The sequence below is a fragment of the Tachypleus tridentatus genome, chromosome 1 (genome assembly GCF_004210375.1).
Source record: "Tachypleus tridentatus isolate NWPU-2018 chromosome 1, ASM421037v1, whole genome shotgun sequence".
Taxonomy (NCBI): Eukaryota; Metazoa; Arthropoda; class Merostomata; order Xiphosura; family Limulidae; genus Tachypleus; species Tachypleus tridentatus.
In genome coordinates, this window is record NC_134825.1 from 179,114,734 (window position 1) to 179,141,870 (window position 27,137).

At 34.1% G+C, this 27,137-nt stretch overlaps 2 long non-coding RNA genes and 1 other non-coding gene across 4 annotated transcripts in view; 2 read left to right on the forward strand and 1 right to left on the reverse strand.

Moving 5' to 3' along the window:
* LOC143231593 (uncharacterized) overlaps positions 1 to 27,137 on the forward strand; it is a 161,667-nt gene that overhangs the window by 32,947 nt on the left and 101,583 nt on the right. The window lies entirely within an intron of this gene.
* LOC143231586 (uncharacterized) lies at positions 1,519 to 10,401 on the forward strand. 2 transcript variants are annotated; one of them, XR_013016998.1, is made up of 3 exons: positions 1,588 to 2,071; positions 7,787 to 7,996; positions 9,658 to 10,401. It is a non-coding gene; the product is annotated as an uncharacterized LOC143231586 (long non-coding RNA). The 2 variants fall into 2 exon arrangements; XR_013016997.1 differs by lacking the exon at positions 7,787 to 7,996 and having other exon boundaries at positions 1,519 to 2,071.
* TRNAA-UGC (transfer RNA alanine (anticodon UGC)) lies at positions 20,954 to 21,025 on the reverse strand. The gene has a single exon. It is a non-coding gene; the product is annotated as a tRNA-Ala (tRNA).

The following is a 27,137-nucleotide window of genomic DNA, read 5'->3' on the forward strand; positions in this document are numbered from 1 at the left end:
GCAAAGAGCAAGACGAAGATGATAAAATTCTTCAAATTTTGCTGATTGCAATATTTATTTTTTCTCTTAGAATTCATATTCATAATTCTCTGTCATATTTTTTCTTTAAATATGGCCCGGCATGGCCAGGTGGGTTAAGGCATTCGACTCGTAATCAGAGGGTCTGATTTTGTTATTTTTTCTTCAAATTATGCTGTTTGTGTTATTTTATTTTCATCAAATGTATAAGTATTGTAAAATAGTAAGTTGAGTTTTGGTGTTTAGTTAATAAGCACAAAGCTATACAGAGGGCTATATGTGCTCTGTCCATCTCGGGTATCGAAACTTGCTTTTTTGCAGTACGAGCCCTCAAATATACCACTGTGCCACTGGAGGATCGTAAATTGAAAATTACAGTGATAAGCAATGAATTTGAATATTATATATCGTATTATATATGTTTTTAATTAGTTTTAATTTAAACTTTCAAATGTGTTATGGTTTGATCTACGAAAAATGGCAAATAAATGTTACAAAATAACTGATTTCTACATATATATCTATCACGTTCAGTTCTGGACAAATAATATTGTTTACACGACGTTCAAACTACGCTTAAAGTAAAAATCGTACTTATACTTCACGTATTTTTTTTACCACATACACATTGGAACGAATTAAGAGAAACATGTCAAAAAAAACAACAACAAAAACTTTGAGTTTAATACAGTTGTTGATGCGTAAAATTATAGATAAGTTACAGCTTCAAATTGTTTACAGGTTGTGATGTCATATTTTCGAACTATTTCGTCCAAAGTATATATATATACATATGTGTACATGCGTAAAGTAATTTAAAATAACTGTGCAAAAGGGTTTTATTTTTTTTCTTACTTTTACAACTTTATTCTATATTAAGCGAAAAAAGAAATAATTCTTGATGAAGAGAAAAAAAAGGAAATACATGTACAAGACTGAATGGAAGAATGACCGTTTTTATTATAAAAATATATAAACAGTTGTGAACTTTGTGACCTTCCTAAATTGATACACACTTCAAATGTTGCTTAATACAACTAAGAACACAAGTTCATGATACAAGTATAAAGTTGTATAAAATGACAAAACCAGATTTATTCTATTCCAACCTTTCTCTTTAAGCTAGCTTGAAGGTTATCATGCCTTGTTCACTTGAGCGTTCTGATACTTATTCAGCAAAGGGGCAGAGTGAACATTTATATTCATCTAACATACTTTGTTATTTTGTAAAAATGACATCACAACTGACCGACTACGATGAATTCGGTACTGTAGGTTAAACCGCTTTCACACAAAGCAGTTTGAGACCTTTTTGAAATCATAGTCAATGCAACACAAGTGATTAAAAATATAAGTTAATATCATACACTGCAGGGAGGAGCCATGACACAGTGTTCAGATTCAACAGTTAGCGCGTGCTGTTTTACAAAAGCATGACACAACCCAGATGTTGTGTTAGGTTTTACCCTTTGATAATTTATAAACACCCAAACTATACTCTTGTTTGTCAATGCCAAGCGCATCAGCGAGGATCAAAAGCAAGGCCGTTGCTATAGAAACACTCCCTGAACCAATGAGGAAACACAGTTGAATCAGCGTCCGTCAACTAGAAATTTTATCGACATGCAGCGTGAAATTTACAACATTTGAGAGTAACGCTCGTAGTGGGGTGTGGGTAAGGGACAATAAAAGGTGAGGTGTTGGCTGTACGTCCATAATATTGGTGATGTTTGTGTATCGGAACCAGAGCGTTTTGCTAAGGTCTGCTTGAAACATCATTTGCACGTGGTTTTTAACTAGTCATTGATCAATACGAACATTTTGTAGACTAGAAGCTCTTTGGCGTTTCACATGTGAGGATGCTAAAGCACGTGCATTTCTCCAGTTCAAGTTTGGTGCCTTATCGTTGCGTTGTAAGACGCCAACAAGGGACAATGTTAGCATTAGTTCAGTATTGAGTTTTGGCAGCAGCTTGGGTCCTGAGCTGACGTCGTCTTGGTCTTCAAGCACCTCAAGCCTCCAGGAAATGAGTTTTCCACCAGAACCACCCAAGGTACGATATTAGTCGTTTATTAATCAATGTAATACCGCTGACCCATTCCCTTGAGGACATACAATAAAACTAAAAATATATATATAATTTATCGTGTGTGAAAATAGACAACAAACTTATAACTTCCATCGTATCTAATAAATATCTATGTCATAACCTGATGAAATACTGTAAAAGAGTTACTGTAATCAGTGTAGAGAACTGGTGAATACGGACACTGGAGTACATGTTACTTTCAGAATGTTTTGTGCGTTGTTAACACTAATAGCTACCAGGAGATGATTTCAAAATTAACCACTTGTTAAGAATATTAAAGGTCTTGAATGGGTAAGGAAGATAACATTATTAGATATTTATGATAATAACAAATATACAGTGTTTCGACAGTAATTTGTTGCCACTGGGTGCTTCGACCATGTTCTAGAAGCGTTGTTCGTTTGTTACCAGTTAGACGTGTAATGAAGTTTTCTTCTAATTTATTCAAAGACTCAAGCAGTTTTCAGACTTTATTAGTCTTAACGCGCGGTTCTTTAAATTTATTAACATGTTTTGTTTGTTTGTAGTCAACTTTAAGTGTTTAAAAGTTTTACTTTTAGTGTTATAAGCTAAGTACTAAACTACGGTGGGCAGAGGGTTAAAACGTAGTTCTTAAAACGTCTGGTAGATTAGAAATAAATTGAGTCATAATTCAAAGGTTCTATTATAATATATTGGTTATTAACATTAACTTCCTTTGTCTTGCCGTCTGCAGTCTTAAATTAATATTTATATCAGCATGTTAAACTGATATAAGTATTAAGTTGAGACTGCAGATGGCAAAATAAAGGAAGTTAACGAGGTCATCCTGTTTTCTGGAACTTTATCTCACTGCTAAAGTACCTCCTAAACATTTCGTTACAAGCTCATCTTCCTGTTTTCTGGAACTTTATCTTACTGCTAAAGTTCCTCCTAAACATTTCGTTACAAGCTCATCTTCCTGTTTTCTAGAACTTTATTTCACTGCTAAAGTACCTCCTAAACATTTCGTTACAAGCTCATCTTCCTGTTTTCTGGAACTTTATCTTACTGCTAAAGTTCCTCCTAAACATTTCGTTACAAGCTCATCTTCCTGTTTTCTGAACTTTATCTCACTGCTAAAGTACCTCCTAAACATTTCGTTACAAGCTCATCTTCCTGTTTTCTGAACTTTATTTCACTGCTAAAGTACCTCCTAAACATTTCGTTACAAGCTCATCTTCCTGTTTTCTGGAACTTTATTTCACTGCTAAAGTACCTCCTAAACATTTCGTTACAAGCTCATCTTCCTGTTTTCTGGAACTTTATTTCACTGCTAAAGTACCTCCTAAACATTTCGTTACAAGCTCATCTTCCTGTTTTCTGGAACTTTATCTCACTGCTAAAGTACCTCCTAAACATTTCGTTACAAGCTCATCTTCCTGTTTTCTGAACTTTATCTTACTGCTAAAGTACCTCCTAAACATTTCTGTTACAAGCTCATCTTCCTGTTTTCTGAACTTTATCTCACTGCTAAAGTACCTCCTAAACATTTCTGTTACAAGCTCATCTTCCTGTTTTCTGAACTTTATCTCACTGCTAAAGTACCTCCTAAACATTTCTGTTACAAGCTCATCTTCCTGTTTTCTGAACTTTGCCTCACTGCTAAAGTACCTCCTAAACATTTCGTTACAAGCTCATCTTCCTGTTTTCTGAACTTTATCTTACTGCTAAAGTACCTCCTAAACATTTCGTTACAAGCTCATCTTCCTGTTTTCTGGAACTTTATCTCACTGCTAAAGTACCTCCTAAACATTTCGTTACAAGCTCATCTTCCTGTTTTCTGGAACTTTATCTCACTGCTAAAGTACCTCCTAAACATTTCGTTACAAGCTCATCTTCCTGTTTTCTGGAACTTTATCTTACTGCTAAAGTACCTCCTAAACATTTCGTTACAAGCTCATCTTCCTGTTTTCTGGAACTTTATCTCACTGCTAAAGTACCTCCTAAACATTCCGTTACAAGCTCATCTTCCTGTTTTCTGGAACTTTATCTCACTGCTAAAGTACCTCCTAAACATTTCGTTACAAGCTCATCTTCCTGTTTTCTGGAACTTTATCTCACTGCTAAAGTACCTCCTAAACATTTCGTTACAAGCTCATCTTCCTGTTTTTTTTTTAACTTTATCACACTGATATATATACCTTCTAGACCTGTAGCTATAAAATCATAGTTCGTTTTAAAAATAATTTATTACAATCTTCTCGATAAAAACTTTCTCAAAGTCTAACCATAAGGTTTTCATAACGACATTTGAGGCCTCTCTCTTTCACTGGTCTTCTGATACCGAACTTTGAAGACAGGCTACAAAATATACAATTAACACATATATAACACATGACCATAGTCTTGGGTCTGATGTATCTACATAAGGTTTATGTAATTGGGAGTGTATTTCTTGAAGATAAATTCCTTACAATTATCAAAATATATAAGTAGTTCCTGTTGCTGCATTTTGGAATAGAACGTGTATTTGATTTGGTGTTATGAAGAACACTTGTGACATAAGAAAATTATTTTATCTTCTTTCGTATGTAAATTGATACGACTAGACAATTTTCCAATATTAAACTTAACACGTTCATTTTCACCAGTGTGGTTGCCAAAGTAGAGAACCTGGAAGCTGGATCGTTGTTTAGAATTTGTAATCTGGGAGGATCAGGTGCTTTTCAGATCTCTTCTTCTCTGTAATGACAGTAAACAAATTAAAAAGCAAAGACAGTTTCACTCTACATCTAGCTTGTTTGTTTTGAATTTCGCACAAAGCTACTCGAGGGCTATCTGTGCTAGCCGTCCCTAACTTAGCAGTGTAAGACTAGAGGCAAGGCAGCTAGCTATCACCACCCATCGCCAACTCTTGGGCTACTCTTTTACCAACGAATAGTGGGATTATTCATAATGTTACACTTCCCCAACGGCTGAAAGAATGAGTTTGTCTGGTGTGACGGGGATTTGAAATCTGCGACCTTCACATTGCGCGTCAACCACCTGGCCATGCCGGAACACTCTACGTCTAGAATGACGTGAATGAATACACGAATGTGTGTATTTAAGCAGAAGGATATGTTTTTAATCATATTAGAAACTATGAAAGAATTACTGAGTTAGTATTAACTAAAAAAAACGTCCACTTCGAAGGGCGCAGACTGTGATTTAGATGCTAGTTAACTTCAGAAGCTTTCAGCAAATACGGTTAGTAGCTGAAACCAAAACTTTGTTATTTATTATATCTTTTAAAGTTATCAGTCGTGTTCTTATTTTCAATTAGGAAAGGTTAAAGGCAGAAATGTGTCTTTGAATAAGTGACGCTGTTGTAGCATATAGTGTGTGTTAACACGTACAAGATACACCAAGAACGTCCTGTTGTTAGTTTACATGGTAAAGTAGGCTTATCCGCAGCTGTAATGTGTAATATACTACGTCATCACTGGGCGAGGAATATACGTGATCAAAAGGATGTAACAATACACCTACACGGTCGCTGATGCAGACATCGTTCAAGTTTTCAAAGTCACAAAAACAACTATATAAAGTATTTGTATACCTAGTTAATTATTCTCCTGTTGATCGTTTTGACGTCTTGGTTACAATATAAATTTAAAACGAATGGAGAGCAGATAAGTATTTATTCTTGAGGTGAGTATGAAGAATGTGACGCATGCGCATTTTCATGAAAATGACATCACTGATGAAAATTTCGGTTAACGAATAAAGATCAATAACCAGGACCCATTATAACACACTATATGCAAACTGTTTCTATTACGTTTACATGTTTATGTGCTGTGCTTTACATGCAAAAAATCGCAGTCAAGTCGTCAGCAACGATAAATATTGAGTTTTAGCTTTAATGGACTTTTCATACCTTTTTCTCTCAAAACGTTGTCCCACTCTAGAAGTAGGCTTTAAAACTAAAACTCTACGATATTTGCACTGCCTCTAATACTCTTGAAACAAGAATAAGGAACTTATCTTAGAACGAAGTGACTGGATAACCTGGGAATGGGTCTCAGAATCAAATGACTGATAGAGAGTAGAATATAGAACTCAGAATCAAAAGACCAACGGAGCCGGAAATGGGTCTTGTCTCAAAACCAAAAAGGGTAGGGTGTTGGTCGCAAAATCAAGTGATTCATTGCAGGTTCGTAGGAAAAGGATTTTTAGGAAAAATAAACAGTTCCTAAACCCACTTGTCAAGAATAAACAGTTCATAAATCTGTCATTCGGGAATGCTTCAGTATAAACCATTTTAACCAACATAACAATATCGTCAGAGGAATATCTACAGTAGAAATTTAGGCTTAGAGATAACTATATAAGATGACAATGATTTAGAGTTTTTACGCAGTTTTAACAGGGTGTTAACTTGTTGAAAAACGTTTGTTCCAGTAATTGAGAAATGGAGCAATGTAACCATTGACAGAGTTGGAAACATTTTTATAGTGATTTTGATCATTTTATTACTGTTGATACGACTTTTGTCTTGACAAATACGTATAGTTAGTTGCTCATTCTGATAATTTTTACCATGAGTATTTATAATCTAGAAATTTTCTGTAACTTGTTTCTCTTAAATATCCAACACTACTTGAATTCATTTTTGCCTTTACAAATGGATTTTGTAGTATTGAAATTAAATAATTGTTTGCTTTGTTTTTGAATTTCGCGCAAAGCTAGACGAGGGCTATCTGCGCTAGCCGTCCTTAATTTAGCAGTGTAAGACTAGAGGGAAGGCAGATAGTCATCACCGCCCACCGACAACTCTTGGCCAACGAATAGTGAGATTAACCGCACATTATAACGCCCCACGGCTGAAAGGGCGAGCATGTTTGGTGTGATGGGGATTCGAACCCGCGATCCTCGGATTGCGAGTAGAGTGTTTTATCCACCTGGCCATACCCGGCCTGAAGTTGAATAAATGTCCTTCAAATAACACAACATTAGTTGCTTTTATTGTTTTCTTCATGGAAAGGGAACTAGGACAGCATACACGAAATTAATTTCTTTGAGAAATCAAAACACTAACAAGTAATTTTATTACTGCTGAGACTGTTAAAAAAAACCTTTAGGGAGGTTGTGATTTTGTATTGTAGCTACAATAACGTTTTGCAACAATATTGTAATAGTGTTGTAGCGATCGCATTGTTTCCATTACTGTTATGAACCGTTATAGCCCCTAATAACAGTGTGTATATATATATATATATATATTTGTATTTAAAGATACAAATGTAAGTTATTTAAATACAACGTTGTCTACTGTAATCTACGACGTTAAATTGTTTTATGTAGTAAAGTTTTCTTGGCTTCTAGATTAAAGCAATGTGCTATCTTGTGTATAGATGTGAGTTTCTAAACTGACACCATGCAACATTTTCGAAAACTATGTTTTATTCTATAATTTTCGTAGTGCATATTGATGTACAAAATAATTTAAATACTAGTAACAAATGACTTCATGACAAGAAATTTCTCATTTTTCTTTAATTGGACACTCAACGTTTCGTTTTTCCGCTTCTTCAGAAGAGTTCCTCTAAAACACAAACCGTTACAGTTTGTTTAAGTGGTAAAGCGAAACACTGAGTGTCCAATTAAAGAAAAATAACAAATTTGGTGTTATCGTTTATTATATAGTATTATTATGCTTGTTTGTCTTTTTAGAGCAAAGTCTCATTGGACTGTCTTCTGTGTCGACCGCGGGGAATCGAATCTCGGGTTTTAGTGGTGTGAGTCTGTAAACTTACAGCCGTCCCAACGAGGGACCAGTAACTATGATAACGAGGGAATTTGTTTACGCGTCCTCAAGTGCGTATTCTCGCGGAATATTCGGAACATATGATGTTTAAGAAAATGTTTTTACCCCATTTCACAGTACATACGTATTACAATGTAATTTTATAACTAACACATTAACGTGTTAAGATAAGAGCAGAAGCTGTTATTACCATATTGACTTCCTCTTGTACAGTAATGTTTTGGAGTTTATGAAACGTTACTAAACAATAAACTACATTTCATACAGGTCATTGGAAAGAGCAACTGAAAGAGACCTAAACTTGTCAACGATGTGTCAGTCGAGTGAAATACGAAGCATGCTGTTTCTCACGCCTGTGTCGTGCCAATGACAGCCCCGTGAGCTAAATCGTAGTTTGATATTGGAGCATGCGCAAAACCTTTAACTGCTCACAAATTAATTCCTTCTTCACATTATAATGTTTCTGATAATAAATTCTATTATTTTACTCGAACAATTTAAAAACAAGGTGAATTCTTAACGAAACAAATAAAACAAGACAGAAGTAGTTTATTGTATGTTAATCGACGCTATTTATATACCATTTATTTTGCATATCAACACATAGATTTAGTTGAAAACCACCAATGAAGATTTAGCCAACATATACACTAATAAAACAAACAGAAACTGTGCGATGTATCATCTAGATCTCTAACTTCTTCAGATTGTCTCAATGGTTTTGTAAGTGCTTTTCCCCTTTGTAATAGAAGTTTATAAGCTGCAGTAGCTTAATAAACAGCTACACTTCACTGAACACGCATTATCCATAAAACTTTTACTGTTGTTCGTTCAAAGACCAATTTGGTTGGAATGTATCCAGTCTGGGCGTCAGAGCCTGGGGCAAATCACTTTAGGGTGCTACAAGATAACCTTGTACAAGCTGTCAATGTTACGGAGTTATTACAAATTCGTATCTTCGACCCATGATTTCATAGTCCCGTTTATCTTCTGTAATGAACTTTGACATTGTCATACGATAGGTCAAAGAAAGAACTTTACATGAAAGATTTATAATGAGATAGCACGAGCTGCGAACCAAAGTTCCCTACTAATGGTTAAGTACGGATCTCATGCATGCCATAAGATCATTACATGTCACTAGCTGGGAACAGATATTTTATAAGCTTTTTCTCAAAGTGCGTCATTGTGTATTGTGAAACTACAGCCATGAATTTCACTGAATATTACATAAAACAAATGTATATTCTGTGTTTTAGTGGGAATAATTTTATCATTAATGGTATGTTACATCTTTCTTTCTACATAAAATAAATGATGATTTAAACAAAAGAATTTTACGTCTTTTGAAAAGGCATCAGTAGAACTTGACTAAAGTAAAAAAATAAAATCGCAAAAAGCTTCAGTGAACACATTCTATCTGTGTTTTTACTCGCAAATAACTATTGTTTCATTGAATCTGTGATTTCACTTACAAACACGTCGGTCTTGTTTTACTGAATTTGTTTCATTCCCCAGTAGGTTTTTTTTTTATTGAATCTAATTTTACTCCCAAGTTGTTCTTATGTATTGAATTTGTGGTTTTACTCAAAAGTAGCTCTTGTTTTATTAATTTTGTTTATACTCAAAAGTAGGTCTCATCTTAGTGAACTTGTGTTTTTACTCAAAAGTATTTTTATTGAATCTGTATTTCTACTCAAAAGTATCTCTTCTTTATTAATAAGATGCATTATTTTATATATCATAAACCTTTTATTACGTCTGTGTTTTCTTATAGCAAAGCCACATCGGGCTATTTCCTGTGTATGCCGAGGGGAATCGAAAACCTGATTTTAGCGTTGTAAGTCCGAAAACTTAACACTGTACCAGAAGTGGACCTCTTTATTGTAATTAGTAGACATAAATTAAATTAGTTTATAATATATATATATTAAATTAGAATTAACATTCTCAAGAGACCATCTGAAAGAATTAATATCGTTAAATAATTAAATTAGAGGTTAAGGTTCACTACTGACCATCTGAAAGGAATAACAATGATAGATGCTATATCAGCAGTTAATTTCTGTTATAGACTGCCTGAAAGAGCTGATATTATTTATTTTTTATTTAAAGGTTACAATCTGTTCTGTGGACTGTCAGAAAGAGTTCCTATTGAATGATTTTAAAAGAGATACTTTTCGCTGAGACTGCTTGAAAGAGCAGATATTGTTCGATGTCAAACCGAAAAATAATTTTGATTTTAGATCGTTTGCAAAATTTGTTACTAAATCAGAGATTAAAGTTTGCTCTAAACTGTCGGTGAAACTGATATTGTTTGATATCAACTCAATGGAAAATCTTTTTCCCAAGCATTAACTCAAAACTATCTGAAAAACTTTATGTTATTCTATACTATATTATGATATTTGTTGACAATATTTCTAGACTTACACTGAGTTAATTAATGCTTACAACACGACACTCGTCTATTCTGTCTGCTTCCTTCTTAAAGCAGGTATTAAAATTTACGCTCCATGAATCGTGTTCTCTCTTTACTGTTAGTTTACTAACAAAATATGTACAAGTTATTTGGTTATAAGCGTTTCTTTAATTAAGCATAAATCATAGCAGTTTGTACAAAAATACAGTGAAGTTAAAAGTGTAGAACTTGTATTTAGTCAAGTTTTTATATACTGTGACAGCAAACAAGATGTTAAATTATACTTTACGACTATATTCTTCGTTTTCTTTCTAATCAATATATTTTGTCAATAATAAGAGTCTACACGGTATTAAAATATTAATAACTTAATTAAAAACATGTTCATAAAGAAACTTTCGAAGTTTATCATGACAGGATTTGAATTTTTTTTTAATACAATAATGGATTACCAAGTTGTATCACTTTTTAGATGCAGTGAATGTAGCTTAAAATGAATATATTTCCATTGTAGTAAATTAAATATTCCAAGCCGGATTAAGGGCAGGGCTGAAGAGACAGTTGTTTCCTGGCCCCCAAACTATTTTGCTCCCTCTGGCTTTAAGTCATTGAAAAACTGGGAACTAGAATTTTTAATATTCTTAAAAATCCGCAGACTTGGCAGTTTTGGGAATAATAACTTTCAAGCTGAAATATATTTAGTAATAAAAACTGCGTTTAAAAAAATATGTCCTCATGACTCAGGGGTATATCTGAGAACTTCATATCTTTACCTCTTAGTGTTCTCTCTCTCTCTAGGTGTTTGGGTATATAAATTTGTATACCCAGGAGGGTCAGGTACACTAGACCTCTTCCTCCTAATGTCTCCGGACTTTGTTTTGTTTTTGAATTTCGCGCAAAGATGCATTAGGTTTCTCTGCACTAGCCGTCTTTAATTACGCAACTTAAGACTAGAGAGAAGGGCTACTCTTTTACCAACGAACAGCGGAATTGACCGCCACATTATAACACACACATAGCTCAAAGGGCGAGCATGTTTGGTGTGACGGGGATTCGAACCCACGACCTCAGATTCCGAGTCGAGTGCCTTAACCACCTGGCTATACCAAGCCCTGTCAGTAGACACACAACGATATAATTCAGATTTAGATACCATTGGTAAGTAAAGCACAAATAGTCCATTGTAAAACATTGCACTTAACAAACAGTTTCCCAGTGGAACAGCAGTAAGTATGCGTACTTATAACGCTAGCAACTAGGTTTCGATAGCCGATGAGGGTACAGCACAGACAGCCCATTATAGGTTTGCTCTTAACTATGAACAAATAAAACGTAAGAAATTTGTGTGTATATATATATATATATCCCCAAATTTATTATAACGAAAGTAATTTTGAAACAACAGTATCATTAATGTATTTTTTAATCAAATGGCTGATATGCATGGGAGGGCAACTTGAGCTTTGTTTATATAAACAATTTTAAAACTAGCTTGGCCTCAAAAGTCTCAAGAGCCCAGACCTCTTGTTTTCTGAAGCCACGTCCAGAAACATTTATAAATTTCTATTTTTCCTGACTAACATATATCTTTATTCAGATATTTCCATGTAATATAGTTCTAAATTTTGTGTGTAATTTTTGACATTCTCGTTGATTGGATGTACTAATCGGTTTCAACAAGTAAAAACAAAAGAATAAATACTGCTACATTTGTTTTTAAGTCTGAAGCTACTGAAGATTTTTCTGTGAACTTTATTATTACTATTAAAACTTGGTAGTCGTTTAGGTTTTAAAGACAAACCAAAGGCAAACCTGGGGCGTTCAAAAACTTTTGTTTCTCTTCAGCCCCACACTTGTATGAAGGTTAAAGTCATCTTTAAGAGTAAGATAAAGGCTTGGTTTGTTTATGTCGTGGTTGATTTCTTATGGTCGACTTAGGGTTAGTCGGATGTAGCTATGCCGAAGACCAGAAGAGCCAGAGGAGAACAGGAAGAGCAAGCTACATTGTGATAGGGAAAAATGACGTCACGAGCTGGGAGGCAAAGAGGGAAGAAAAGGAAAACAGTTTATTGTAGATGCTGCGTGAACTAAAGAAATGTAGAAAGATATAGGAACAGCGTTGACACGTGATTACGGACCTCTTTTCAGGGCCTGGGTAAAGAAATACCCAAAATTTTGCTGTGGTGGGAAACGGGAGTACCCCGAGAAAAACCCACTTTCACGTTCAGGGTGCCAAATAATCTACCATAAACGTGCCTTGGATAGCTGGAGAAGGTTGAGTTAGATCACCACATAATGATAAGGTCTGAGCTTTGTGATAGCTGGGGTAAAACAAATAAACAAAGCTGGGAGAGAAACTGGTTTTAATCAGTGAGTCAGTTCTCTGAACAGTAAGTCGAACTTATGAATTAGTGCACAGGCTTGTGGTATAGGTTTAAAAAACATGGGCCGCCGTAGTGGAGAAGGGGGACAAGTAATGTGGTTGTGCATCTATATGTGAACTTTTGGAAAGCAGCCTATTAAAACGACAGTACAGAAACCACTACACCTGGCTTGGTTTATAATTTCATGTCGGCCATTGGTTGAAACGTGTGACTTGTGGACTTGTGAGACATGGTAATTTCATTGTTTCACTACATCAGCGGTTCCAATCCCTTTTAGTCTAAGATCCTCTTGATAGAAAAAAGAAAATTTGAGGCCTCCCAACTTATAACCACAGCATGGAGATTACAAAATAACAATGCTGTGGTAGAAACAACAACATCTCATTTCGACACGCTGTATCTTACAATTAATTTAACATAATTTTGATCGGCTTTTTGTTTGTCTAAAAGAAAATTAATTCAGCGTTTTTTATTTCACAGACATCCTTTTACTTTTTCTAGCACACTTTGAAAACAAAACATTATATAAATTGTTGGATTATAATCAAATATTTGCTGTCAACAAAAATGTAAACTTCATGTTTGATTTCATGGCTAAGTTCAGTCAATCATGTTAAAAAGTACGATTTTGATAGCAGTGAAAAAATTATTTACTGAAAAAAGTGACTAATTATCCTTTAAACAGCAGAAATGTTGTAGGTAGCAGCACCAATTGATGATGGCCGCCGTTTAAGGGTTAAAAGAAAACAGAGATTTGGTGACATCAGTTCAACATTGAAATTCTTTATTTGAATTAATTATACATCACCAATTCATATATCATTTAAATATTTACTTGCTTTAATTACTAAATTTTGAAACACGAACAGAAATAATCAATTAAATACTTATAATCAATGTAAATAAAAATGTTGACACAAAAACAAACAAACATGGTATTATGGTTGGAGGTTATATGTTAAAAGTAGACCTCTTTGCTGTTTTTAGGGGTACAAGGATTGCCCAATAGAATCTTCTTTGGTTCTTCTGTCAGATACCTACCTTCACCCTTTATCATCATGAGGTAAGAAACGTATGCCACTACATAAATGGCACACAGGAATCCAATTACTGCTTTTATAATCAGAACAAAAAGTTTTTTACGCTTGCAAGCTATCGAAAATGAAGATTCATCTTCGTATTGGTCCGTAATAATGGTCTCATTCTCAAACTCCATATCAGTAGGAATGACTGGATTCACAAATATTTCTTCTTTAAAAGGTAGCAGATTGTTTATATCTGGTTCTTTACTAACTGACGAAATAACATGTGGGATTCTATTTTCCTTCTTTAAAGAAAAACGACCGTACTGTTTGTTATTACTTGTGGCCTGAAAATGATGAGTTGGATAATTTACTGGAGGACTTGGTCTTGCTGGTTGATATTTTATTGGAAGAAGTCTTGACTCCTGGATCTTCTGATACAGTTTTTATGACTGAGCGAAAAGTAGTCTCATCATCCCTTCCTCTTTGAGCTGCATAACCGTCATTATAAATAGGATCTTTTATTGTCGCATAATCTGTGTAAGTATTCCATCTTTGATTCAGAAGATGTTTCCCAGTATAAAAAACAACTTGTCCAGGCTTACGAATACTACGAGCATTAACAACTTCAACTAGCGACAACATTTCTTGTGTTATCACTAGTACAGATATGGCTGATGATAGCATACCATTTATCTTTAATAAAATTGACATGTTGTCGTATTTGAAAACGTAATAAAACGTAATCACGCATCGTTATTTATGTTCAAGGCGCTGTGTTACTAAGTTTAATGCGTGGTCTCTAAGGATTTTTAACAATATAACAGTCAATATTCACTTTTTATTTAAAATTCAAAGAAAAAATATTGTCAGTCTATTGAATTGAACCAGAATTTGTGTTGAATATGCACATTGCTACATGACAGAAAAAGAACTGTCACTTAAACCTATCATACTGTACATTATGTAATGGAACAACTATTTTTTGTCCTCTTCTAACACATATACCGAATCTAAAATTGCGCTGTTTTATGATGTCAATGGTTACAAATGGTTTCTACTGGTTGGTATACGTTTGGTTGACATCGTAATAGCGTTTGAGATATGAAATTGGACATGTTTAGATCCTAATTTATAGCTTTAATATAAATGTACGAACTATCTCTATGAAAATATCATTATGAGGAGAGGATAATACAAATGTTTGTGCAGTCTGTAAAATAATTTTCCTCTTGACACCATTGGGGTAAAAAATGTTGACTACGAAAAGGTGTTTGATAAAGATAAACTTTACATAAAACACCCATATCTTGAAGGAAGGTTAAAAACTTCTTCTGTTGTTAATTTGTTTGTTGTTGTTGAACATCATGGGAAACATGTTGTCCTACTTCTTTTTATCTAAAATATCAAATAATATTAATTATTTTTATTTGTTTATTCAACTTAACTTATGCAGCTGAGCAGAAACAAAAATAGACATTTGCTTGATAGAATACAAGGATATATAGTTACAGAAAGTACTGTTTATTTCAGTTGTAGATATTGTAAGCAAAGTGTATAACTTTGCATTTTATACGTTTTGCTTAGTTTGTACACATATTAACTGCTATACGAAGTTTTTCTCCATGTACACATGTTGTTACTTCAATAGAATTTTTTTAAAAATATAATAAGATATACACTTTAGTTGTGAAGGAATTTCTATGAAAATATATACATTAGTACTGAAGTTAGATTGAGAATAAAACATGTTAGAAACTCCACATTTGTCCTCAAGGTTGGTTAGGAAGGTCGACTCGCAATCAGAATCTCACGACGTTCGATTCCCCGTCCTACCAAATATGTTTGTTTGTTTGTTTTGGAATTTCACACAAAGCTACTCGAGGGCTATCTGTGCTAGCCGTCCCTAATTTAGCAGTGTAAGACTAGAGGGAAGGTAGCTAGTCATCACCACCCACCGCCAACTCTTGGGCTACTCTTTTACCAACGAATAGTGGGATTGACCGTCACATTATAACGCCCCCACGGCTGAAAGAGCGAGCATGATTGGCGCGACAGGGATGCGAACCCGCGACCAAATATGCTCGCCCTTTCAGTCGTGAGGGCATTATAACTAACGATCAATCTCACTATTCGTTTGTAAACAATAATCTAATAGTTGGCGGTAGGTAGTGATGACTAAGTGCTTTTACTGTTTATTTGTGTGAATATATCTAATATTTGTTGTGTTTTTAATCATCATAGTTTTGGAGACGCTTTTTCCGAACGCTCTTTTTCCTTCCGACTAACACCTACGATTGTACGTACATATACATATATATAATAAGGTGTAGATACTGATACTTGATGTTTGATGATGTTTGGATTTTCAAAAGCCAGATTTATTGTTCTTGGTGTTTACTTTCATCAGATTCTGTCATTTGAAGAACGTCACATGCAACGCTTTGAACACCGTCTGCGTAAGTGTGATGTGTCGTTTAAAACTGTTAATTAGCTCTAAAAATGCTTTTCTGATGATACTAATGTCACTCAGTTTAACTATATAATACATAGACCAGTCTGCTACAGTAAACTGTATAATTAGTATAATTTTACTTTTTAAAAGAAACCTTCTTTTTCAGGCCGAGCTACTACAATTTTTTGATAATTTCTAATTTTTTAGTTACGTCGAGTAATATTTGCGTTACTTTGTAATATTTGTAAATCTACATTTCTTTTTGAAATTTAAAATGATGCAAAGAAATGGGTGTAGGAATGTTAAAAAGTTCATGTACACACGTCCTGCTTACTTTGAATCACTAGGCCAGTATGGTGATAACCGAAACAGATTTGGTCTAGTCTCGCTACCAGCTGAAAACTGCATATCCTGTTTACGTCACATTATACAGAAGGAGTATGTCCATGGTTAACTAACAAACATAACTGTTCTTATCATTACAAACAGTTCTAAAAATTCTGTCATTGATTTCCAGTTTTTCAACCTGGTTTAAAAATTTTTTGACCTATATTTGTCTTGGTTCAAAGGAACTGTCATCACGAATTGCCTCAACCTTCTCTATAAGAACGTCATAACTGATTACAGATGAATATAATAATTACAATAAGTAATAATTAATCTTGATTATAACTAACAGTCAAACTACAGAACCTTTCTATGACTACTCTGGTGATAAGTTAGTTAACCACACTGTTAATACTATTTCTGGCGTTTGATAGATTGAAAAATTCGTCTGCCAGACTCATGTAATGACATTCTTAGATAACAATCTAGACGGACAAATATAAGTTTGAAATGGTAGGCAGATGGATGTAATGATGTTATGTATGATAATATTTCTGTTAGACAAATCTACTCTTGCCATATTAAATATATGATATAACGAATTTCTCTTTCGTAAACGTTCCAGTAGATAATGCTAAGTTTGTTGTGGTAATCAGTTGGATGTAATGATACTGTATATGGTAAGACTTCTGTGGAACAAACCTGCAATTGTATGGTCATTTTCTGACAAATACGAAGGTGTACACAATGACCTTTCTTATAATACAAATCAGCGTTGAAGCTGTTTATGAAATGATCCACATCGGTAAGTAGCACAAGAATCCACAATAACATTGAGTTACCCAGATCAGAAGGGTGCCGATGACGTAGACGATTTGTATCTTTCAAAACGAGGGTTTCCTTTAAAAATGTATGATGAAGTCTTATCTTGATGTTGTCTCCCTTTAAAGATGTATAATCTCTCACACTTACATCATCAGCTTTATGTGTGTGTGAATATGAGTAAGTTATTTATAAAACTTTCAGTTTGTAAAGAAAAGTGATTAACTGACACAATTGTCATTTAAAATGAATAACAAGATAAACCATGTTTTGACACTTAATGTACTAAAGTAACATAGAATCATTCCGAAAGGCAGATTAAGTTTACTCTAGTTTTTTTGCATGAAAAATAAAATAATAGATTCTTGTCCAGATGAAACAAATGTTGGTCTACATACTTGTCCGTAGAATGAGTATGAAGAACACTACCATAGAGCATGTTTATACATACACGACCCTTGTTATGTAACTGTTAACAACTGATTCGTCCACATTCCTGAGACACTAAGTTAGTAACTACTTGAGTTACCAGTCTGGTTGGTGCCTTATCGCTGTCTACTTGAGTAGCGTATAACCTGGTTTACAAAACAAGTTTCGTGTAAAAGTGAATCTACTCGACGACCTTTACAAGGAAAATGTGTACGTGCTGAGCCGTGCTGGGATTTTTTTTTTATCACGATACGAAACGATTTATGCCGGAGTTTCTTAACAATGTTTCTTGACTCTTTATAATCAGATATTATTATCATTATTTAAGCACTCTTAACACAAGTTTGGTTTGGTTTGAATTAAGCACAAAGCTACAAGAGAGCTGTCTGCGCCAGTCGTCCCTAATTTAGGAGTGTAAGACTATAGGAAAGGCAGCTAGTCATCACCACCCACCGCCAATGTTGGGCTACTCTTTTACCAACGAATAGTGGGATTGACCATCACATTATAACGCTCTCACGGCTGAAACGACGAGCATGTTTGGTGCGATGGGGGATCGAACCCGTGATATTCGGATTATGAGACAAGTGCTTTAGCCACCTAGCTAAGCCGGGTCATGTTAGGCTAAACACATTGTGAAATGGATGGAAATAAATATTATTATTATTACTATACTTAAGTCAATCTTGACACAAGTCTATTCTTTAACATCGATTAAAATATTTTGTTCAAATAAAATGTTTTCAGTGAAATTTTATTTATTTATCAATTCATTTCGCTGTAAAATAAGCTCACCTTTTACTGAAATATCTAAGTGTTTTACACTGACAGCGAGTAATAGATGGTTTTAGGACATGTAGGTTATAAGTTTTTATCATTCGAAATCTAACCTGTATTTGATACTCATTACCAGCTGACTCTTTTGTGATCCCTTTTTGGATTGTGTCTAAGTAACAGGATATCTCCAACACTTTCAAGAGCTGTTTTCACAGATACGATATTTTAAAAATTATACGAGCATGTTTGGTGTGACAAGGAAAAAGCAAAAGGTATAGCAACATGAAAACTGTAAATTTTTTTATATAAACTAATATTGAATATATCAGTTTATATTTTTTACATGACCTATTTATGAAACCCACTTGTTGAGAAATTTATATGCAAAAACGGCTCGTTTGGGTTGAGAAAATATTTTACATAGAAGAGCGAACAACGTTTCGATCTTCTTCGGTCATCGTCAGGTTCACAAAGAAAGAGTTAACTGACCGGAAGCTGACCACATGTTTCAAAGGGGTTGTGTAACTGAAAGTTGGAATGTAGAGGGCGGTGTTAGATGTTTGAATATATAATTTTATTTATTTTATTATATTAATATAGGTATAAAGGCGTTCCTTTATATTGGTTTATTTTGGGTTTTAGTTGTTGTATAAGTAAGGCTTCTTTAATTTTGCGTTTGTTTATGTTTGTTTCTTTATTTAGTATTTGAGTGTTTTCTATGGTTATGTTGTATTTATTTGACTTGCAGTGTTCGAAAACGTGTGAAGGTGACTTTTATGTTCTTTGAATCTGGTTTCCATTTTCTACTTGTTTCTCAATATAGAAGTTGTGGCAGTTATCACATTGTATTTTTTAAATAATGTTGGTGTGGTGTTTGTCAGTGTAGTTTTTACATAGTATAGACCTCAGTTTTGTGCCTGGTTTTTGAATAAATTTGGTATTAACTGGAATGTCGTATTTTGTTACTAGTTTTTGCCAAATGTTGGTTATTTGTTTGCTGATGTCAGGAATATATGGTATACAGCAGTATATGGTTTCGTGATTTTTTGATTCGTGAGATGTGTTTACTTTAGTTGGTTGATTTTGCTTTCTGTCTAGGTGTTTGCGTATAATGTTTTCTACGGTTTGTGGAGGAAACTTATTGATGTTGATGAAGTATTGTTTTATTTTGTCTGATTCATCGTTAATTTTATCTGGTGAGCATCGGTTTTTGTTTGTGTTTATTTGGTTTCTTAGTATGTTGAGTTTTTATTTTGTTTCATGTGCTGAGTCCCAAGGAATGTATAGTCCAGTATGGGTGATTTTTCGGTGGATTTCTGTTTTGAATTGTGTGTCGGTTCTTGTAATTTTGAGGTTAAGAAATTATATTTGATTGCTTTCTTCCTGTTCACATGTGAAGTTAATGTTGGGATGTATAGAGTTAATGTGATTGAAAAAATTAAGTATGTGTTCAGTAGATTTGAATCCCGCAACCGTGTCATCTACATATCTGTACCAGTATAGTGGTGGATGTAATGCTGGGTTAATTGCTTGTGTTTCAACTAGTGTCATAAAAATATTGGCTAGAACTGGTGATACTGGGTTGCCCATGCTTAGGCCATTTGTTTGTATATAGTTTTGGTTGTTGAACATGAAGTTTGTCTCTATCGTGGTGAATTCTATTAGGGTTGCTAACTGGTTACTAGGAATTTCTATGGTTGGGTTAGGGACTCGGATATAGAGTTCTAAGGCTATCTTGCAGGCTTCAGTGGTTGGAACTTCTGTAAAGAGGGATGTAACATCGAAACTGGCCATTAAGGCTTTATGATTAAGTTGATTTAGATTAGACTTGAAATTAAAAGAGTCTTTGATGAATGAGCTGGCTGAGGTTACATATTTGGAGAATGCCCATGCTATGTATTTACCAAGATTGTAATTAAACGATTCATATGTGGACATTATTGGTCGTAATGGACAATCTGGTTTATGAGGTTTGGGGATGCCGTATATTTGTGGTGTGCGTGAGTCGGTTTTACGTTGGTAGGAATAAAGTGTTTGTGAAATTGTGTTGGCTTTTTCATTTGTAGTAGTAATTTGTTCAGTTGCGTCTCGTGTGTCTTTGTTGGATTTGTGTGTATTGGTTTAAATTTGTTCGTGTCTGATAGGATGTTATTCATTTTTTGGATGTATTCATTCGTGTTCATTATGACTGTAGCGTTACCTTTTTCTGCTTTTAGAATTTTTATGTTTTTGTCTTGTTTTAGGTGTTTAATGGAATTAATGTCTGTTTTTGTAAGGTTGTTTTTTAGTTTTCTGTTTTGTGAAATTATGTTGATGGTTTTGTGAGAAAATTCTTATAAAAATCGTGGTGTACGGTATGCTAGTTCAGACATAATGGTAACAGTTAAGTACAAATATACAAAAACTTTCACTTCTCGTACAATCGCCTATTTACCTGGAGGTGCCGGGTATCGAACCCGGGGCCTTTTGCATGCAAAGCGAACGCTCTACCACTGAGATACACCCCCGTAAGTTCTTGTGTATTTATAACGATGAAGTTCATGTTTATTTACACTCAAACTTCTCAGAGCAACCTGTTGAACCAATGTCAACCATTGTATTTCAACATTATGATCTGACTGACTGAACGTTGTATTGGTTGCTTTCTTTTCTTCATATATTTCTTTCTTACATTATTCTGATAATGTACTTTGTCATACAGTTTACTTTAAAGTAATACTTATGTATATGTATGTATTTATACATTGCAGAGCCTAAAGCTCATATGACAGTCGTTTGAATATTACCTTACTTCCATAAGGAACAAAATAATGAATTAGCCTTGCTATAAGTAACAAAGTGACCCATGGTGGTTATGATGACGATGTCTGGAACAATTGTTTTGTGGTATTCATTTTGTCATCATCCAGACCAGCTGTACTCCACACATTGGACACATATATTCATTATAACAGTGAAGGTCAAATCCTAACAGGGTGGCAATATCTGCTTCCACTCTAGTTTGTCTCTTCAGACTTAATGCAGATGGCATTGATGTAGCTTTTTGAGAAATTCAACAAATAAACAACAAGCAAGATGACATATTTTAAATGTGTTAATTACTTGTGTTAACAACATGTACCTCAATCACATCTGACAACTTTCTTTTTATACATTTTGTAACATTTGTCATATTTTAAATGTGTTAATTACCTGTGTTAACAACATGTACCTCAATCACATCTGACAACTTTCATTTTATACATTTTGTTACATTTGTCATATTTTAAATGTGTTAATTACTTGTGTTAACAACATGTACCTCAACCACATCTGACAACTTTCTTTTTATACATTTTGTTACATTTGTCATATTTTAAATGTGTTAATTACTTGTGTTAACAACATGTACCTCAATCACATCTGACAACTTTCATTTTATACATTTTGTTACATTTGTCATATTTTAAATGTGTTAATTAGTTGTGTTAACAACATGTACCTCAATCACATCTGACAACTTTCTTTTTATACATTTTGTTACATTTGATGGTTTTGACTGTCAGAAAGGCTGGAAAAGGATCATATAATTTGTTCTTCTGTTTTTCGGGAAATATATTTATGTCTCATATGAAAACAATTCTAGTTCTTCTTTATTTGTAGTTAAGCACAAAGCTACATTATGGATTATCTCTGTTATGCCCACCACATGTATCTAAACCCGGATTCTAGCGTTGGAAATTTGCAGTCATATCTTTGTGCCACTAGGAGACAAGAGAACATTCTAAAGATATATTAATTTTTGTTAATTTTTAATAGAGAATCCATACCTTGTACCAGAAACACAAAACTGTATGTTGTAAAAGTTCTCTCCAGGTGTTACTACTGGAAAAGAAGTTTGACGTTTTTATCTCTAAATATTATTTTGTTTCTTTGTTTGGAAATTCTCACTAAGTTACAAAAGGGATATCGGTGTATAGTTGTCCTTAATGTTGAACCTATAGACTCTGGTTTACTTGTTTATATTGTTACTACTTTAATACATCGATGGTCCCAAAGTATTACAAGCATTTTCGTAAGAACTCTACTGAACAAACGCACATTTTCGTTTTAAGACCCTGAATATATTTTCTCATAAACCGAAACACAAATAAAACATTTTTTTATGCTAAAGCTAAACATAAAAGTACGTTTTTACAGATTAAATCCGGTAATAAACAAATATGTGATACCGAGTTAATTACGTCGAATAAGGTCGAAACGTTGTTCGCTCCTCTATTACTGCCTTCTCAACCCATTCCAGCCGTTTTTAAATACATAATTTTCTCTACAAGTGGGTTTTCTCGTCATCACGGTTCATGAATAACAGTAAAAGTACTCTTATACGTGTAAAATATTTGGTAACGACGGATGATTTAGGCTAACTGCTCTCACTCTGATCAAGTCCAAAATAGAAGCAAACCCTACCGGTGTCTTAACTAGCCTCTGACTTGGCTATTAAACTATATGTAACAAGGGTCCTTTTTGAATGTGGATTTCTTTCCGAGGTATATTTGGTTAAATATACATCACATTTTTAAATTTACACAATCTCTTACTTATTTAAATCTCAATCATAAATGAGTTAAAATACTGTTTGTTTGTGTATTTCATCCGAACTGCCTCATTAGTCCCATCTCTTGGATAAAACGATTCTATGTACGACATTTTATTATAAAAACATATCTTAATCTTGAAAAATATTCTTCTGATTTCAGATCAACGTTAAGCCGAAGTTCAACACTAAATGATGCCATTTACTATAAACAGTTTTATAATACTGTTGATTAACTATGACGCTAACATTTCTTTCTATGTGGTTTTCGCTAATTTGCATAATAAATATATTTTCTCACACATTTGCACATCTACGTGGATAAGTAATACCTAGGTGCACACCTTCAGTCTGGGTGCAACATCTCGATGTCTAGGGTCTTTTTTCTTGGTGTTATGACGGTTACTCTTCTTTACTTTGTAGTTTCTCACTATATTTCTCATTGAAAAGATGTGCACACACGTGGATAAGTAATACCTAGGTGCACACCTTCAGTGTGGGTGCAACATCTCGGTGTTTAGGTTCTTTTTTCTTGGTGTTATGGTGGTTACTCTTCTTTACTTTGTAGTTTCTCACTATATTTCTCATTGAAAAGGTGTGTACACACGTGGATAAGTAATACCTAGATGCACACCTTCAGTGTGGGTGCAACATCTCGGTGTCTAGGGTCTTTTCTCTTGGTGTTATGGTGGTTACTCTTCTTTACTTTGTAGTTTCTCACTATATTTCTCATTGAAAAGGTGTGTACACACGTGGATAAGTAATACCTAGGTGCACACCTTCAATGTGGGTGCAACATCTCGGTGTCTAGGGTCTTTTTTCTTGGTGTTATGGTGGTTACTCTTCTTTACTTTGTAGTTTCTCACTATATTTCTCATTAAAAAGATGTGTACACACGTGGATAAGTAATACCTAGGTGCACACCTTCAGTGTGGGTGCAACATCTCGGTGTTTAGGTTCTTTTTTCTTGGTGTTAGGGTGGTTACTCTTCTTTACTTTGTAGTTTCTCACTATATTTCTCATTGAAAAGGTGTGTACACACGTGGATAAGTAATACCTAGGTGCACACCTTCAGTGTGGGTGCAACATCTCGGTGTCTAGGGTCTTTTCTTGGTGTTATGGTGGTTACTCTTCTTTACTTTGTAGTTTCTCACTATATTTCTCATTGAAAGGTGTGTACACACGTGGATAAGTAATACCTAGGTGCACACCTTCAATGTGGGTGCAACATCTCGGTGTCTAGGGTCTTTTTTCTTGGTGTTATGGTGGTTACTCTTCTTTACTTTGTAGTTTCTCACTATATTTCTCATTAAAAAGATGTGTACACACGTGGATAAGTAATACCTAGGTGCACACCTTCAGTGTGGGTGCAACATCACGGTGTCTAGGTTCTTTTTTCTTGGTGTTTTGGTGGTTACTCTTCTTTACTTTGTAGTTTCTCACTATATTTCTCATTGAAAAGGTGTGTACACACGTGGATAAGTAATACCTAGGTGCACACCTTCAGTGTGGGTGCAACATCTCGGTGTCTAGGGTCTTTTTTCTTGGTGTTATGGTGGTTACTCTTCTTTACTTTGTAGTTTCTCACTATATTTCTCATTGAAAAGATGTTTACACACGTGGATAAGTAATACCTAGGTGCACACCTTCAGTGTGGGTGCAACATCTCGGTGTTTAGGTTCTTTTTTCTTGGTGCTATGTCGGTTACTCTTTTTTACTTTGTAGTTTCTCACTATATTTCTCATTGAAAAGATGTGCACACACGTGGATAAGTAATAATACCCTCATGTAGTATGTGTGCAAAATTTTAAGTTTCTAGGTTCTTTTCTCTTGGAGTTATGTGGGGTCACACACAAACCAAAAGCCTCGGCCTTTTATTATTGTGGGTCAGTTTGTTGCTATATGACAACACTTTAAAATATGTGTTTTACAGTTCACGGATTAAACATTTGATTAATTGATTCATTAAAATCGATAAATATACAACATTCATACATATATTCAATAAAACAAAATTAACGCAAAGATACAGGGTCTTTTACGCTAAGCGTTTTGATGACATATGTAACTGGACTTGAGAAATCCTGAACAAACTTAGAGGCGCTCAGGTCAGATATTCTTGGCCCAAAACAGCGAGATTAATGAAATTGTAACGTAAGATAAAGAAATCATAGAATACTTATTAGTTTTTCTGTCACTCATAATTACGATTAATTAATAACAGTTGTACTTTTTATCGGAAACTTTAACAATTGTTCATCAAGAAACAATTACATAATATATATAAATTTAGAATATCATCACATGTTACATATTATTCCAGAAGTTACCGTACACTGGGAAGGTATAAACGATTTATTTTGTTTTTCATACAAACATACAAGAGGATTATCTGTGCTAGCCGTCCCAAATTTAGCAATGTAAGACTACAGGGAAGAGAGCAAGTTATCACCATCCCACCTCTTGAATTACTCTTTTAACAACGAATATTGGGCTTGACCGTCAAATTAATTGCTTGTAAATATCATGTTACGAACAAAATTAAACAATAATAAAATATTGACTCTCGAAATAAATTACCAACATGTGCACTTAACAGCCGTTTATATCATAACATGAGGATTGATGTCAAACGAATTCTAAAATCCATCCAGTTTTTCTCGAAAACAAATTAATACACGAACATGCTGATAAAAGGATATATTTTCAAAATGATCATCTTATCTATAGATAACAAGAAATTTAATTATTTTACACACAAAAAAGAACCACTGTCCCAAATGGGACCCGACTTTGTAGATTGCTATTTATATTCATACAATGATGTTAAAAAACCAAAATTTGTCCCTCTATGATGATTATAAGTGAGTGAAGTATTTCATAAAATATTACAAGTAGTTTTATTGATTTTACTTGTACTATCTATACCATACAAAATATTATCATTGATAATATTTTTATTTCTTATTAAAAACAAGCTAAATTCTAATTTTTAACTTTATTACCTGATAAAAATGCAACCTAAAAATATAATAAAATGGACCAAACCTAGATACTCATAGAGAAAAGAACTGATAAAGTTATTTTGGAGACATCTATCGATCAGCTCATGGAACATGCATCCCGATTACCACTAAGGCTGGAATCGAAGGGCGGCTTTCTTGGAATTCACTGGAGGTGACATTAATAATGTCAGTCTTTCTCGGTCAAATGTTTGAAGAATCAAATAAGAAATTATAGTACCTGAAGCTACATTCATCAGAGAAGACATGTTAAGAATCTGAAGCTACAGTCATCAGTGAAGACATGTTATTAATCTGAAACTATAGTCATCAGAGAAGACATGTTAATAATCTGAAGCTACAGACATCAGTGAAAACGTGATAATACTCTGAAACTACAAACATCAGTGAAGACATGTTAATCTAATCTGAAACTATAATAATCAGAAGAAGACATGTTAATAATCTGAAGCTACAGACATCAGTGAAGACATGTTAATAATCTGAAGCTACAGACATCAGTGAAGACATGTTAAGAATCTGAAGCTACAGACATCAGTGAAGACATGTTAAGAATCTGAAGCTACAGACATCAGTGAAGACATGTTAAGAATCTGAAGCTACAGACATCAGTAAGACATGTTAATAATCTGAAGCTACAGACATCAGTGAAGACATGTTAAGAATCTGAAGCTACAGACATCAGTAAAGACATGTTAAGAATCTGAAGCTACAGACATCAGTGAAGACATGTTAAGAATCTGAGCTACAGTCATCAGTGAAGACAAGTTAATAATCTGAAGCTACAGACATCAGTGAAGACATGTTAGGAACCTGAAGCTACCGACATCAGAGAAGACATGTTACGAATCTGAAGCTACAGACATCAGAGAAGACTTGTTAATAATCTGAAACTACAGTCATAAGTGAAGACATGTTAAGAATCTGAAGCTACAGTCATAAGTGAAGACATGTTAATAATCTGAAGCTACAGACATCAGTGAAGACATGTTAATAATCTGAAGCTGCAGACATCAGTGAAGA